General features: G+C 47.3%; 1 long non-coding RNA gene across 2 annotated transcripts; it reads left to right on the top strand.

Annotated features, from left to right (window-relative positions):
- Positions 1-1,266: 1,266 nt before the first annotated feature.
- On the top strand, positions 1,267-6,500 carry LOC125940319 (uncharacterized). Of its 2 annotated transcripts, XR_007463529.1 has the most exons (4): positions 1,267-1,424; positions 2,348-2,468; positions 3,648-3,823; positions 6,382-6,500. It is a non-coding gene; the product is annotated as an uncharacterized LOC125940319 (long non-coding RNA). The 2 variants fall into 2 exon arrangements; XR_007463528.1 differs by having other exon boundaries at positions 1,267-2,468.
- Positions 6,501-15,464: the final 8,964 nt, after the last annotated feature.

The following is a 15,464-nucleotide window of genomic DNA, read 5'->3' as shown; positions in this document are numbered from 1 at the left end:
TTTGTTTGTGCGCGCTCACACCATGCTTGTTCATTCAGTTAGTAATAGTCGGGCCACATTTTCCAACGCACGCTACACATGCAATGCTGCCCGGATCGGCAGTGCAGCGCTACAGGTGTGTCCCTTCGCACGCGCTGCCCACGGGAAGCGCTTCTCATCAACTCCACCGTTTCACAAGCGTCTTCTTGTGGTCATCGAGTCTCTCTTCATGTCGGTCTACTTACGGCGCAGCACACCTGCTTACTTAATCAGCTCATGTTTACTACAATTCACATTGCTACCAAAGCCGCTCACCTTACTTCGTATGACATTGCTGTGTTGCTATCGCATTCATTGCTTCGCCCTTAGAGCGAAACTGTGACATTTTTTTTAACACGAAAGTGTTTTATGCCGGGGTCCACCAAGACTTCACTGACGTATTTCCGTCACGGAAATACGTCAGCTTACAATGTACACGAATATAATACAAAGAAAGAAACCAGAAGAAAAAGTTCCACAAACATGCAAAATTTGGAAATCGAACCCACGACCTCTCGGTCCGCGACGATAGATCGCCGAGCGTTTAACCCATTGCGCCACAAACGCATTTGCAGAGAGCTACACAGACGCGCCTTATATATCTAACACTCCTCCGTGTACCCGCGCTCTTGCTCGGGGCGGTGCCGCCGCCTACGAGCAGAAAAGAGAAGTACTGCATTATGACACTAACGCGCACCGACAGTGAACGCTTCGGTGGTCTCAGCACTACGACGCCTCGATGCCAGCATTCGAAGGGACGCTGGCATCAAGAAGCACTACCAACGCCACCTAGGTGGCGTTCACCGTACTCAGCACAGCGGAGCGTGGCCTCCGCAATTAGCTCTGAAAATGTTTCTGAAGTTGATCGCGGAGGCTGCAATTACGACGCGCTGTACGCGCTGATTTGACTCGGTGACGATTCAGTTACGTGCTTTGTCTTGCGCGTTGTATTAGTGTGTCAGTTACGTGCTTCGTCTTTCGCGTTGTGCTAGCGTGTGCAGCGTAGTGCAGCTTCCATATGCACGACGGTTGCTCATGGTCATCGACGTTGGTAGTCGTGATGGAGGAGACGTGCCACCAGGCGTCAGCGTGGGTGCATCAACGCCTAAGGGCGCTTTAGCCACAAAACACCAATAGACATTATATATCAATGTGCAATAAACATTACACTACTTCTGTGAAGACACGTTTCACTTTCGTGTTCTATACCGATTCCTATATAAGAGGGATCAACCACATTTTTTTTGAAATAGCTACTCTCGAAGTTCGAACTCCGACAACATGGCTCGCGCTTCGTTCGCGCGCCCATTCAAGTTTTGTTGTTTGCACTTGCTTAGAAGGTGACATTGCGGGGTTGGGCTTGATGACATTTGTTGCCCAGCTGCCGCGACGCATTTGGAGCAAACGTGAGTGTCGTGCGATTGCCCGTTCTCTAGCTGACACTTGTAAAAACAACCGGTTGCGCATTTGAGCTGTTGCCGATGTGATCTCGAAATTCGAAGGAGTGCGAAACGGTTGTCGCAGGTCTCGCAGTGATCGCAGGATAATTTATTCGTTCGTGCCTTCAACAAGTACTACTGCAGTTCCTATGCGTTGCCCCGATGTAAAACGAACGGCGGAAGCTTTCGCGCGCCAGAAAATGCATGCACTCACTAGCTGTATCGGTGAATGCCGTCCTTTGGTATATATCTCGTGTGTAGGTCTTTGTTTCTTCATCTCTATGGGATGACTACGCTATGCGCCTCTTATTTACCCATGCAACACATGGCTGCATTCAATTACCTTGTTCACTGCTTGCGCTGACCGCGGTAGGTGCGTCAGAGGCTTTCATTTGTTGCAGTGAGATAACGAAAGCGTATTTCTTTCACTTACAGCTTCTTAGCCACTCTTTTGAGAGCCGTGGAGGTAAATTGTGCAATGTATACGTTGTGAGCAAGCTGTTAAACAAACCCGCTTTACTGCTGCTGTCGCTTTTACGGGCAGCTTCAAAATTAAACATAAATGAGTGTATAAATCAGCTCACCTTTCTATAAACGTCCGTTCATTTCGTTGTTCGTAGATCATGTGCGTACCTTTGCAACCGTAATCGACATTCTAAAAACAATAGGAAGGCAGATGACACAAATACTGTGTCTGCCTCAATTGCTGTCTGTGCTGTTTTATCAACCAACTCCACACACGTGCTGTTTACAGCAAAACAATCTTTTTTTTTTTCTTGTAGGAGAATTTGCTTCTAACTGTGGCAGTGACGTTGTGTATTGTCCCCAGGAACGCTTGCGGTGTGCACATTTGTCTAATTTGTTTCACTGTGCTGCTGCTGTCTTTACAGCTTCTGCTTATTTCTTCTGGCCGCACCTTATATTTGTTGTCTTTGTCAACATCTGACCTGTTTCTGCCTTGTTGAAAGCAAGTGGCCACAAGTACTGCTTATTTTGCTCAGTCTAAACCTGGTATGTATATCCATTAATTTGCTAAGGGCATACTTCTGCTCCTTTAAAGGTTGCTTTAACTAATAGTTGTTTGAGTCATGTATGACACCAGATAATTATTGTTCAAACAAGGTGGCAAAGCTTATCCACAGATTTAAAGTATGGAGATGCTAAACATTAAAATGTTCCAGGTTGCCACAAAGTATTACACGCATTTAAATTTGCAGTTGCAAAAGACATACTAAAAGTATAATCCACAATATTTGCTTCCAGGTGTTTTGAGACAATAAATTGTAGAGAAAGAATTCTATTGTGAGTTGCCAATGGTTGTCCTATGCTCTAGCCCATTTTTCTATACAGCCACTGTTGCTTCGTTGTCTGTTGCCATCACGCGCTTGTTACTAACGAGAAATTGAGCTCTGTGGTTCCCCTGATTTTTGTCGCTCATAAAATGCAAATGTCTCGACATTGGCAGCCTTAGTGCCTCAAGGTAGAACACGAGTGTTCATCGGCCAGTTGCGTACTTTTAACATAATGTTGTATGTAATGTCAGTGGTTTAAAGGATACTTCACATCTGCCATCATGGCAGTGAGTTCTGCTGCCTAGCACTTCCAGGACGAAGTTTGGTACACATGTGCAACTATCCAAGAAAATGGACATTGGGACTACTGCTGACGTAGCTCACTTGGTAGAGCATCGCAAGCGCAAAGCAGAAAATATGGGTTGAGCTCCATCCGGCAGCAAGTTGTCTCTTAATGCAAAGCATTATCATGATCTGTTTTCAAATTTCTTCGTACACCTGCCCAGGTAGCTTCATTAATAATTAGTAATGCTCCTGATGGTGGGGTATTGAATGCGGGTCCCTAGTGCAGCAGCCCAATTCTTTACCCATTAGGCTACAGATGCATGCATAGCTCGCCAGATTAACCTCACTGGTTCTCTCGTAGCAGCTAATGCTTTCAGATGTTATGTGACACTCGCATAGTTTGGGATTCACCCGTTTCAGCTCAAATGCAACATATAAAGCAGGTGTTGTGTTTGCTTTGGTGACGCGTTGTGTGTGCAATGCGTATTGTGCTTTGTATTCGATATGGTGCTGGGCATTACCTCAATCACAGCTTCGATGCTGTGGAAAAAAAACATTTGTAGGCAGGTGCTCAAGTGACATGAAGCTCATTCTCCCTCATTCTCTCTTGCAGGTAGTGCATCCAGTTTAGTGCCGTGCACATGTGTGGGGCATTTCCTTGTTCTTATTCTGCTGATGTGTCGTGTTGTACATAGGAGGAAAGCCGGTCCTCCACAATATGATTGTCAGTGCTGCTGAATACAACACAGTCTTGCTGCCTTGACACGCCACATCATTTGACATCTGGGGGTGAGGTGGCATCTTGCTGTTCCTTGTGGTCGGGCATAGCCAAGGCTGGAGGTAGAGTCCGCACACAAAGAGCAATAGAACCAGCACGCCAAATAAATGTGTGTGCAAATTTAGCTCTAAGCGTGACTTATGTCAGGAATAAAGATTCACAAAAGGTGCTTGGTCCATGGCCAAGCAGAGTGATCACGAACGCCAACAACCGTCGTCTTTCACATCCTTTGTTGGTGCCTGCCTTTGTCGCTACATAGTAATTAATTAGTAATTAGCTTGCTAAGCTATCCACAACTGAGAACTCGATCGAGCATTGAAAAAAAAACATGACTATAGGCTCTGTGTTTTGTTATGTTTAAATCAATTTGTAGGTATCAAACACAGCATAGCATAAATGATACATTGGGCACTGCCCACCCGCGGTGGTTGCTCAGTTAGCTAAGGCGTTGCGCTGCTGAGCACGAGGTTGCGGGATCGAATCCCGGCTGCGGCGGCCGCATTTCGATGGAGGCGGAATTCAAAAACGTTCGTGTGCTTGCGTTGTAGTGCACGTTAAAGAACCCCAGGTGGTCAAAATTAATCCGGAGCCCTCCACTACGGCGTGCCTCATAATCAGAACTGGTTTTGGCACGTAAAACCCCAGAAAGGAGAAGAAGTACATTGGGCACTGCAATCCTGTAATGCGCACATTGAGTGCCTTTTTGCGTCTTCTTCAGACGGTGCTCGAGATTTCGGGTTGGGTTGCCGTAGATGGGGTGTTAGCTCAGTGAATCTTCCTTCCAAGGCATTCAGTTTGTTAAATTAAGCGGCTATAGATGTGTCCTCACTGTTCAGGTTACTTCTGGCGACACCTAAACGTTCTTGTGGCTATGATGTGATGCTTCACGACACACATGGTGCTCAATTCTGAATTATTGTTGGCATGCTTTCTCACAAATGGTTTTAGTAAGATAATTGCACAGGCGACGCAAAATGAGCCACAGCATATGCTTCACCTTCAGCATGTTTATGATCACCGACGGCATGTAAAACAGTGATTCAGACCAAGGATCGCAAAGGCATTGTTGCCTTTCTTTCTTACAGGCTGCTGTGTTTCAGCTAAATCTGCTTTTACTGTGTCCAGTGGCCTTGTCGCTCAATTAGTGCTTGCTAATTTCTCTTGCACTGCAACCAACTAAAAATATGAAATTTTAGAATATGATGCCTCCCCTCTCTTCCCTTGTCCTTCTAACTTTTCACTCTGCTGCAAGCTCTTAGATTTCAATGCTTAAATGATTAATACAAAAATTGATGCTACCATATTATTTGATGGCTATCATGATGGCAATAATTTAGGTGAACCTGAAACTAAATGAGAAAATAAAATAGGCATGTGTGAGTAGGATTGACTGTTCCTGGTTACTGGCTCTATGCTAAACTTGAGGTCTTTGCCTCAAGTAAATGGGTCTTATATTCTCAGACCCTTTCTGTGATCTTGTGATTGTATCAGACCTGATGTACAGTCACGAAAGTTTTACAAAAAGGAGCGCATTTCTTTTGGGGAACTGTTTTTATCACAAGTGTGCTAGATAGCGCCAGTTATGCTATGAGCAGGCACGACTGCAGGTACAAACCATAGCATGTACTTTACTTTAAAATCATTTCACATCTATTTGTGAACTTCCCAGGCCACTTCACAACTGCAAGCTGAATCTGATGTAGGCAGTGTCAGGGTCATGGCCCTAATTTGGTGAACACTAAGAATGCATCCTGTGACTGAAGTTTGAGCATTTGAGCCCACCTTTTGGAAGTGCTTTTTATGTGCACTTAGTAAGTGACAGTTATCCATGCCTCTTGACATGATTTTCAGTGATCCTAGAGGCAACACTTATTGATCTGCATTATGCAAAGTTTTTTAATATTTTCACTAATATACTGCGGTCACCATTACTATGCACTGTTTAAAAGGTGTTGAAAATAAAAAGCTACTTATTTGCCCTAATATAATGTAGAAATAAGCATCCTGCAGTCTGAAAAGTGAAGAAAAAAACAAAAAAAAGAAAAAATCAGTGCCCAAGCACTCCATACAGATGGTTAACCAGCAAAGCTGAAACGTGCAGCTGCAGTGTCTATGACTGGGTTAATTACGCCTTTGTGTTAATTAATTAACTGTATGTAATTACTGCCAAACTTTAGATACTTTGCATCTGGCTTAGTGCATGTCAAAGTGCCATCAAGATTCATGTTTCTTTCACTTCCCTATTCCCTTCCCCACATCTAGGGTAGCAAACTGGACATAGTCTCGTTAACCTCCCTGCTTTCCCTTCTGTCTCTCTCTCTCTCTTTGTATCGGCCATGTATGCTTATTTTTTTATTCTGTGTGTATTCTTTGGAGGAACAAAGACGAGAAATTTGCCTCTGCTTCACAATGGAGGCATATTAGATTTGAAAAAGCGGTGGCAAATGCACAACCTAGGCATCAGTAGCGCTACACAGAAAAGAAATGCACTAGCAATAAACTTGCAGCGTGAGTAAAAATGCATTGTGTGTAAACATTGACTAATGGCAAGCAAACATCTATCAAGCAGGTTGCCACCAGCCAACAGCTGATAACCTGGTATATTCAGGTGACACACTACAAGGAGCCAAGGAGCACCTGAGGGCCCAGAGGAAACTCAAGGTATCCAGGGAGCATCCGAGAGCCTAGGAGGGACTGACAGCTCTTCTGCAACTGGAAACTCACCAATGGAATGCTCTACAGCAGATATGGGTACCGTGCAGTTAAGCGCTAATTCGCAGCATATTTGCAAACATCAATTGTAGACTCAAATCCTCTGAACTGTATTCTATTGAACCGTGACCAAGCAAAGTGATAATGAGTATTGCCTGATGTAAAGTGCAGTACACTGTTAAAGTGAACACTCGTATGTGCTGTCTTCACTTTACTGGCATTTTAGCTACAGGCGGCAATTAAATCTGTCACATGTTTACCAAAGTTCAGTAGTGCTCAGTACTTGCAAGAACAGACACAGGTAGAGATTAGTGCCATGCGGTGACCATGTTTGCGAAATTTCGCTGTCATGCGAATTGTGCACTTCGGCTAGACTGGTTGATGTATAAACAAGAAATTGCAGGAACATTTTTTCTGGGTTGAAGAACCAATGTGGTTTTACATTGCTCATGTACACCTGTTTTTTGTTACATCTGCTTTGGAGGAACAAAAACGAAAAAGCACACATCATAGAGGAGGCATACCAGATCAAAAAAAATGTGGTTGATCCCTCTTATATAGGAATCGGTATAGAACACGAAAGTGAAACGTGTCTTCACAGAAGTAGTGTAATGTTTATTGCACATTGATATATAATGTCTATTGGTGTTTTGTGGCTAAAGCGCCCTTAGGCGTTGATGCACCCACGCTGACGCCTGGTAGCACGTCTCCTCCATCACGACTACCAACGTCGATGACCATGAGCAACCGTCGTGCATATGGAAGCTGCACTACGCTGCACACGCTAGCACAACGCGAAAGACGAAGCACGTAACTGACACACTAATACAACGCGCAAGACAAAGCACGTAACTGAATCGTCACCGAGTCAAATCAGCGCGTACAGCGCGTCGTAATTGCAGCCTCCGCGATCAACTTCAGAAACATTTTCAGAGCTAATTGCGGAGGCCACGCTCCGCTGTGCTGAGTACGGTGAACGCCACCTAGGTGGCGTTGGTAGTGCTTCTTGATGCCAGCGTCCCTTCGAATGCTGGCATCGAGGCGTCGTAGTGCTGAGACCACCGAAGCGTTCACTGTCGGTGCGCGTTAGTGTCATAATGCAGTACTTCTCTTTTCTGCTCGTAGGCGGCGGCACCGCCCCGAGCAAGAGCGCGGGTACACGGAGGAGTGTTAGATATATAAGGCGCGTCTGTGTAGCTCTCTGCAAATGCGTTTGTGGCGCAATGAGTTAAACGCTCGGCGATCTATCGTCGCGGACCGAGAGGTCGTGGGTTCGATTTCCAAATTTTGCATGTTTGTGGAACTTTTTCTTCTGGTTTCTTTCTTTATATTATGTTCTATGACGTATTTCCGTGACGGAAATACGTCAGTGAAGTCTCGGTGGACCCCGGCATAAAACACTTTCGTGTTAAAACATTCTTGTTTATAGTGTTATTCTATCGTGTCTAGCGGTTTTTTGGGTGGCATTTTCAATGTTATTGGTTTGTGCATATCTGAGTGTTTTCTATTTATATGTGATTTACTCGCAATAAATATTCTGCGTGAGTAAAACACATAGGTAATTGTAGTTGCATAGACTCACCCAACTAGCAACAGCAAAAGCAGCAAACTGCACATTTATGTAGAAAGGCGCCACTTCCATCAGCGACAAATCATTTGCTGCAAAGCCAATTTTAGGCTTTCCAGATGAAAAAATTGACACGTGGTTTACATTCACGTATTCACTTACGTCTTCTAGCAGGTGTGTCATGTTTTTTATCTGGAACACTGCGTTCAGCAGAGCTCGTTATGCCATTAATTTACCCACTTCACCGTCAACTTCAAGATTTTGCACAATATCTTGTAACCGGTCTTTACACAATCTTTGCTTCTTGTGCCAATCCATCCTGACATCGTCCCATTTGCAGTGTTTCTGTCACCCGTTCCAGAACATACCAACAAGCCCAACTCAATATGTTTCTTGATGCTCTTTTTCCTTCAGTGTTATAGAGCCAAATTGCGTATTTTAAGCATTGACCAAATCGCCTACAGCTTCAACCTTATCTTAAATGCTACTTCGAACACCACCTATTATCATAGTTCCACACATTCATTTTAAATCCTTATTTCAGATTCTCGGAAGATTTTATTGTTGGAATTGTTTGCTAAATAATGCATTAAATTATTTTCCAGCAGAAGATGACCCAACAGATGAGGTTCTAGTGTTAAAACGGCAACTCAACTTGGAACAGAAAAAACGAGCCAAGGCTGAAGAATGCAGAAACCTGCGGCAGTCCTTCAACAAGATTTTTCCAGAAGATCAACTGCATTATCTGTAAAAAGCGACCATGAGGGGATCTGCGTGGACTGACAAAACAATGCAGGAGTCATTAAAAGTGCAACTCGCCTGCGGATCAAGAGGTTACGAGTACTTCCGCGACAATGGATGGCCACTGCCTGCAGAGAGAACTCTCCAAAAGAACATCGTTTGGACAGATTATTTTATTACTAAAGTTCAGTAAGTGTTTCTCGTTAGTGTCCCTGTAGGTCTTCCTGCTATTGCAAAAAGTCTATTTTTAGAGGGTTTATATTGTCACCTGTAGTAGTGGGCATAGGGCAAGCGCAGCGGCGCAAGAAGAAAGAAGTGCGCGTGCTAACCGCCCCGCTCGATAGTTGCCTCTCGCCGCCGTTTTCGCCAGAGCCCAGCCGCTCTCAATAAACGTCGTCAGCCCCTTTTGAAGACGCGTGGCAAAGTGGTGGAGGTGCTGGGTATTTCTCACTCATGCCACAGACTCCTCCTGGGAGCAGAAGCACCAGCCCTGTGTTAGTCCATACTCCCGTCCATCGGACCAGCCGCAGGATCCGGGGACTACCCCCTGAAGACACCGTAGTGCATCAGACTACTGTTGTATCGTGCAGGATACTGGAAGGAGACATTACAGCCATTACTCAGTCCCTGACTGTTTATTCTATCTTCTTCTTTCTCTTCAGGCCGGCTCCAAGCACGCGCCATCTAATGGCGCTGCAGTCGGCAGCGATGCCTTATACAACATATCCCCTCTTGGAAAAAAAAAAAATACAAAACACGAAGAAAAAAAAAAGAAAACGGTTGTTTGTCCATTATTGCCTAATGTAGTCCTGCAGCTTCTTCGGCGTCTTCTTGTTACGGGCGCTTCTTCTCACGCGGGCTTCGCATCCCGGCAAATTAAATGAAGCTTGTTGCGTGCGCTCTGCAGCAGGTGGTTCATGGTTAAAGCGTGCATTCTCATAGTTATCCGCGCTTGACGTGCCAGGTTGTGAAGGGTGATTTACAGCTGCAGTAGCGGAATTATCGGATGCCGGTGACCAGTTCATGACAGCAGAGGTACCGAACTTCATTTTGCTGATAGCTTCGCGGTGAACGGCCGCTAACTTGGAAGCATTCCAGACACGGCCATCTTCTAACAGGTAAGAGGCGGGTCCACGCTTCTCAATAATTTTCTTGGGCGCAGAAAACTGTGGAGATAGCTTCCCATGAACTGCAGGTAATTTAACCCGGACGTAGTCACCAACGACGAAGTTGGGTTCCTTGGCACCGCGCTTTTCATCGGTGTAACGCTTCGACTTGATTTGCTTGTTCCTGATGCGCTCTCGCAACTCCTGCAGTGCCTTTGAAGGGTCCGTGCTGAAACATTTGTCAGGCAATCCCACAATGTCGAGTCTGGTTCGAGGTTGTCGTCCATGAAGAAGAACAGCGGGTGCAACACCAGTAGTCGCATGAGGCGTACAGCGATATGTTTGCAGGTAATCAAGCATTGCTGTTCTCATATCACGGCGTTCTAACAGGGCCAATTGAATGTATGACTTTAATACCCTGTTAAATCTTTCAACCAAACCATTAGCTTGCGGGTAATACACAGAAGAGTTATAATGCGTGATTCCGCGCTCTGTGAGAAATTCTTCAAAATTCGCTGAAGAAAATTGTGGTCCATGATCGGATACGATACCGCGTGGATATCCTTCTCTTGCGAAAAGTTCAAGTAGAAATTGCTTCACTGTATATGTTGTCGCATCTCGTACGAAAGCCACCTCTGGCCACTTGCTGTAATAGTCAATAACTGTGATGGCAAAACGGCAGTCGGCTGAAGCTTGCGTGAAAGGTCCCACAATGTCGATAGCGACTTTTTCCCAAGCTTTCTCGGGAAGAGTGACGGGCTGCATTGGAGCTGCAGATGTACGCGCGGATTTGTCGCATGACTGGCAAGTTACACATGTGCGCACAAGTTCTTCAATGTGATTATCCATGCATGGCCACCAATATGACTCTCTAAGACGAGCTTTGGTGCGACTAATTCCTGGGTGTGACTCATGTGCCAGATCCATAACACGGCGTGTCAAAGTTGTAGGCACGACAATCCTGTCACCCCGGCACAGAACGTCGCTAACAACAGAGAGTTCAGATCGCACGTGAAAGTACGGTAGCAGATCTTTTGACAGGGATTTCTTGTCAGGCCAAGAAGTAGTGATAAACTGCTTCACTTGAGAGATAACCTGATCGGCGGCACATGCTTCTTGAAGCTCTTGCATGGTAACTACTGGGGACAGAAGACATATAAATTCTTCTTCGGGTGCATCGCGGATGAAATTCTCTAGGGGCAGCCGGGAGAGTGCGTCAGCCACGACGTTTTCGCTACCCTTCCTGTACTCCATGGTGTAGTTGTAGCACAGCAACCGTGATGACCAGCGCGCAATCCTTAACGGACGGTGACCTGTGCCTTTCGTTGAAAGGAGCGTAACCAAAGCAGCGTGGTCTGTCCGCAAAATGAAAGGTCGGCCCCACAGGTAAACGTGCCAGTGCTCGCAGGCCCAGACGCAGGCAAGGGCCTCGCGTTCACCGACCGAGTACTTCCGTTCATGTGGTTGCAGAGTACGAGAGGCGAACGCGACAGTTTGCAGTGATGTTCCGTTAGCCTGCTGCAGTACAGCACCTAATCCATATCCTGAGGCATCAGTTGTAACGTACACAGGTAACTGAGGATCAAAAAGGTGAAGAACTTCGCAAGACGTTATCAAAGTTTTCAGCTGCTCCAAGCCACTTTGTGCTGCTGCAGTCCAAGCGAAAGGCGCATTTCCTCGAAGCAAAGCACGCATTGGCTCCACAACATCAGAAAAATGCGGGATGAACTTGGAGTAGAAGCCTGCAAGTCCCAGCAGCGAACGAAGTTCATTGATATTTGTAGGTGATGGTGCCTTGGTTATCGCCTCGATAGATGACGTCAGTGGGAATAACCCTTTGGCGCTGACAACATGGCCAAGGAAAGTCAACTCTGCGACGTCAAAAACGCATTTATGATTGAGCCTGAGACCAGCATCAGAGAGCCGTTTCAAAACAGCGCGCAAATTGACCAAGTGATCCTCTCGGGTGCGTCCGTACACGATTATGTCGTCAATGTAAAATAGCACGCATTTGCATCCTTTGAGGATCATATGCATCATCTTCTGAAACGCTGACGGTGCCGATGCCAGTCCGAAGCAAACCCTCTTGAAGCGGAATAGGCCGTCGTGTGTTATAAACGTCGTAAGATCACGACTTTCTGGACTTAGTGGCAATTGGTGATATGCCGAAGCTAAATCTAGCTTGGAGAATCGCTGTGCTCCAGCCAAGCTGTTCAAAAGTTCCTCAGTTTGTGGCAGGGGAAAACTGTCCACCACTATAGCTTTGTTTGGCTCTCGTAGATCTACGCACATGCGAATCGAGCCATCCTTTTTTCTGGCTACAACAATTGGTGAGACCCACTCTGAAGAGTCGACGCGCTCAATGATGTCCTGAGCTTCTAATTTTTGTACTTCTGCCGAGACTTGCTCACGAATGACGAGTGGTAGTCGTCTCAGCTTGCTGGCCACTGGTTGAACAGACGCTCGAACTCTGACCTTGTGAGTGAAACCCTTGACAGTTCCTAGCTGTTTTTCAAACAAGTGCTCGAACTCGGAACGTAATTCAGGAGGTAGCACAGGAGTTTCTTGTGTCATTAGCAGACACCTGAGCGGCGATCCTTGAATCTTCATATCCAGAGCTGCGATACCATCTAAACCAAGTATGGTTGTTCCTCCAGGCACAACGTACAGAAGAACAGAAGTGCATCGGCCGTGAAATGTGGCTGGAGCAATGAAACATCCTTTGATTGGAATTGCTGACTTAGAATAATCGAGGAGCTGGACGGATGTTGATGTCAGAGGAAATGCAGTAGCAAAATGACGTTGGTAAAGTTCTTCGGCTAGGATTGAAACCGATGATCCGGTGTCAATCAGGAACGATACGGAAACTCCTTCAATTTCCAACACGGCATAAATTCCCTTCTTACGGCTCCAGATGTGACAAACACTTAAGTGATCGTCTGGGTCAGCTGTATCTTTGTCGTCTTCCGCGACATGCTGAACTTTTTTCGCAGACTTTCGGAGAGACTTGCAGACCTTTTCCAGATAGCCAATCTTTCCACATTTACGACACTTATGTGTCCTAGCTTTGCAGAGAGGGCTATTCGCAAGATGGTCTAAAGAACCACAACGATAACACTCTTGCTCTTGCAAGGCTCGACGACTTTCAGTTTGCTTCTTATAGCATGTGCACGTGCCACAGTGCTTCTCTTTGATCTCTGAAGTGTTTTCGTCATTAACGTGATGCACTTGTGCTTCGTGTCGTGCAAGTTCTTTTGCTTCTCTTGTCGCTTGATCATGCTGTCTCGCAATGGTAAGAGCCCGAGAAAGCGTAAGAGACTCTTCCAGAAGAAGACGTTCGCGCAAATATTCACTGGTAGTTTTTTCTATGAGCTGGTCGCGTATCATATCGTCCGCCAAGTCACCGAAATTGCATGCTCCAACGAGACCTCGTAGCACGGTGACGTAATCGACGGCCGTCTCACCTGGGGCTTGTGCACGTCGACGGAAACGGTGACGCGCTGCAGTGACGTTGACAGAGCTCTTGTAGTGGTCTGCAAGGATCACAATGGCGCGGTCGAACTCATCAGGGCCAGGAGCCGTCAACGTCTCTCCAGCGGCGCTCGAAGCCAAAAGGCGCGGGTCGTCCTCCGACGTCAGAGTCTGGAAGATACGTTGACCTTCCAAGCCCAAGCAGTTGAGCAGAATCGCCTTCCGACGCAAGGCAGGTAGGTCGGAGGCGCCCGACGCCACCATGTAGTTCTTGAACGCTTGAATCCATTGCTCCCATGGAATGACCGGGTGTCCAGGTGAGGATAGGAAAGGGGGTGGCGGTTGTAGTCCCGAAATACTCATCGTATAGGATGATAGGCAGCAATCGAAGGCACAGATGAGGGGCAAGCCGGTAGCACATGGGCTGTTAAATCCTCGTCGCCAAATATGTTGTATCGTGCAGGATACTGGAAGGAGACATGATGATGATGATGATGATGATGATGATGATGATGATCCTTCACCATGGCTCGCACCCACACGGAATACTGGAAGGAGACATTACAGCCATTACTCAGTCCCTGACTGTTTATTCTATCTTCTTCTTTCTCTTCAGGCCGGCTCCAAGCACGCGCCATCTAATGGCGCTGCAGTCGGCAGCGATGCCTTATACAACAACTACCTCAACCGGTATGGAACGTGTAATGACGAACCGGTATACACTTCAGAACCCGCTGGTGCCGAAGTCGTTCCATGGCGACATCTTCGAAGACGTCGAAGACTGGATGACCGACTTCGAGCGCGTCGCCGAATACAACGAATGGGACGACGCCACTAAACGTAGGAATGTCTACTTTTGCCTCGAGGACGGCGCGCGTACATGGCTTCAAAACCGTGAGGAGCAACTGACGTCGTGGCGCGAGTTCCGCCGTCATCTACTGGACACTTACGCCAGTCCTGATCGCCGCGAACGAGCCGAACGAGCAATTCAGGTCCGCGTCCAGCTTCCCAACGAAAGCGTTACCGCGTTCGTTGAAGATATGACGCGCCTCTTCAGACGAGCAGACCCTGGAATGGCCGAGGACAAGAAGTTGCGTCACCTGATGCGAGGAGTGAAGGAGCAGCTCTTCGCTGGTCTGGTGCGCAATCCTCCGAAGACTGTAGCCGAATTTCTATCCGAGGCGGTCAGTATGGAGAAGATGCTTCAGCAGCGCTCTAACTTTTACGAGCGGCAAGTGAACGCGACTACGGACATGTCCACGGCCATCGGAAGCCACAATGACAACCTTCGAGACCTCATCCGCACCGTTATGCGCGAAGAGATACTGAAGGTTTACGGCACCCCACAACCCACGGTGAGCTCCATTGCGAGTGTAATAAGAGATGAAGTGAACCAAGCGCTCCGGTCCACCGTTCCTTTTCCTAACACCGCGCCTGCACCTTCTGTACACCACCGTGCGACCTACGCAGAAGTCTTGCGACAGCCTGCTTCGTCCCCGCCGCTGTTTGTTCAGGCCGCTCATCCGGTTGCACTCCCACCAGCCCAACCGGTGCCATACATCAAGGAACGACGCACGCCTCCACCGTTTCCCCATGCCGCTTCTTCGGTTGTGCTTCCGCAAGAGCGACCAGTGCATTACGCCGATGATCGACGCATGTCCCCTCGGAAGTCAGACATTTGGCGCACTCCGGATCGCCGTCCTCTGTGTTTCCACTGTGGTGAGGCAGATCATTTGTACCGGCAGTGCCCATACCGACGCCTCGGGTTGCGGGGCTTTTCCGCCTATTCGCCGCCACCCCGACTGGGCCAACGACCTCGGGACATTGAGGATTATCTGGCTCAGCAACGCATGCCACCGCCTACCGGGCGGCAGTCACGCTCGCCGTCGCCAAGGCGATTTTCACCATCGCCCCAGCGGTATTCGAGCGGACGGTCGCCAAGTCCCCGCCGGGAAAACTAACTACAGCGACCTTTGGGGGCGAGGCCGCTGGCAGTCGACGCGCTGAATACCTCCGATCGACGCGAGTAAACAAGGGTACCGGTACGCCATCAAC

The sequence above is a fragment of the Dermacentor silvarum genome, chromosome 9 (genome assembly GCF_013339745.2).
Source record: "Dermacentor silvarum isolate Dsil-2018 chromosome 9, BIME_Dsil_1.4, whole genome shotgun sequence".
Lineage (NCBI taxonomy): Eukaryota > Metazoa > Arthropoda > Arachnida > Ixodida > Ixodidae > Dermacentor > Dermacentor silvarum.
Note: the sequence above shows the minus strand (reverse complement) of the source record. Positions and strands in the feature narration are given on the sequence as shown.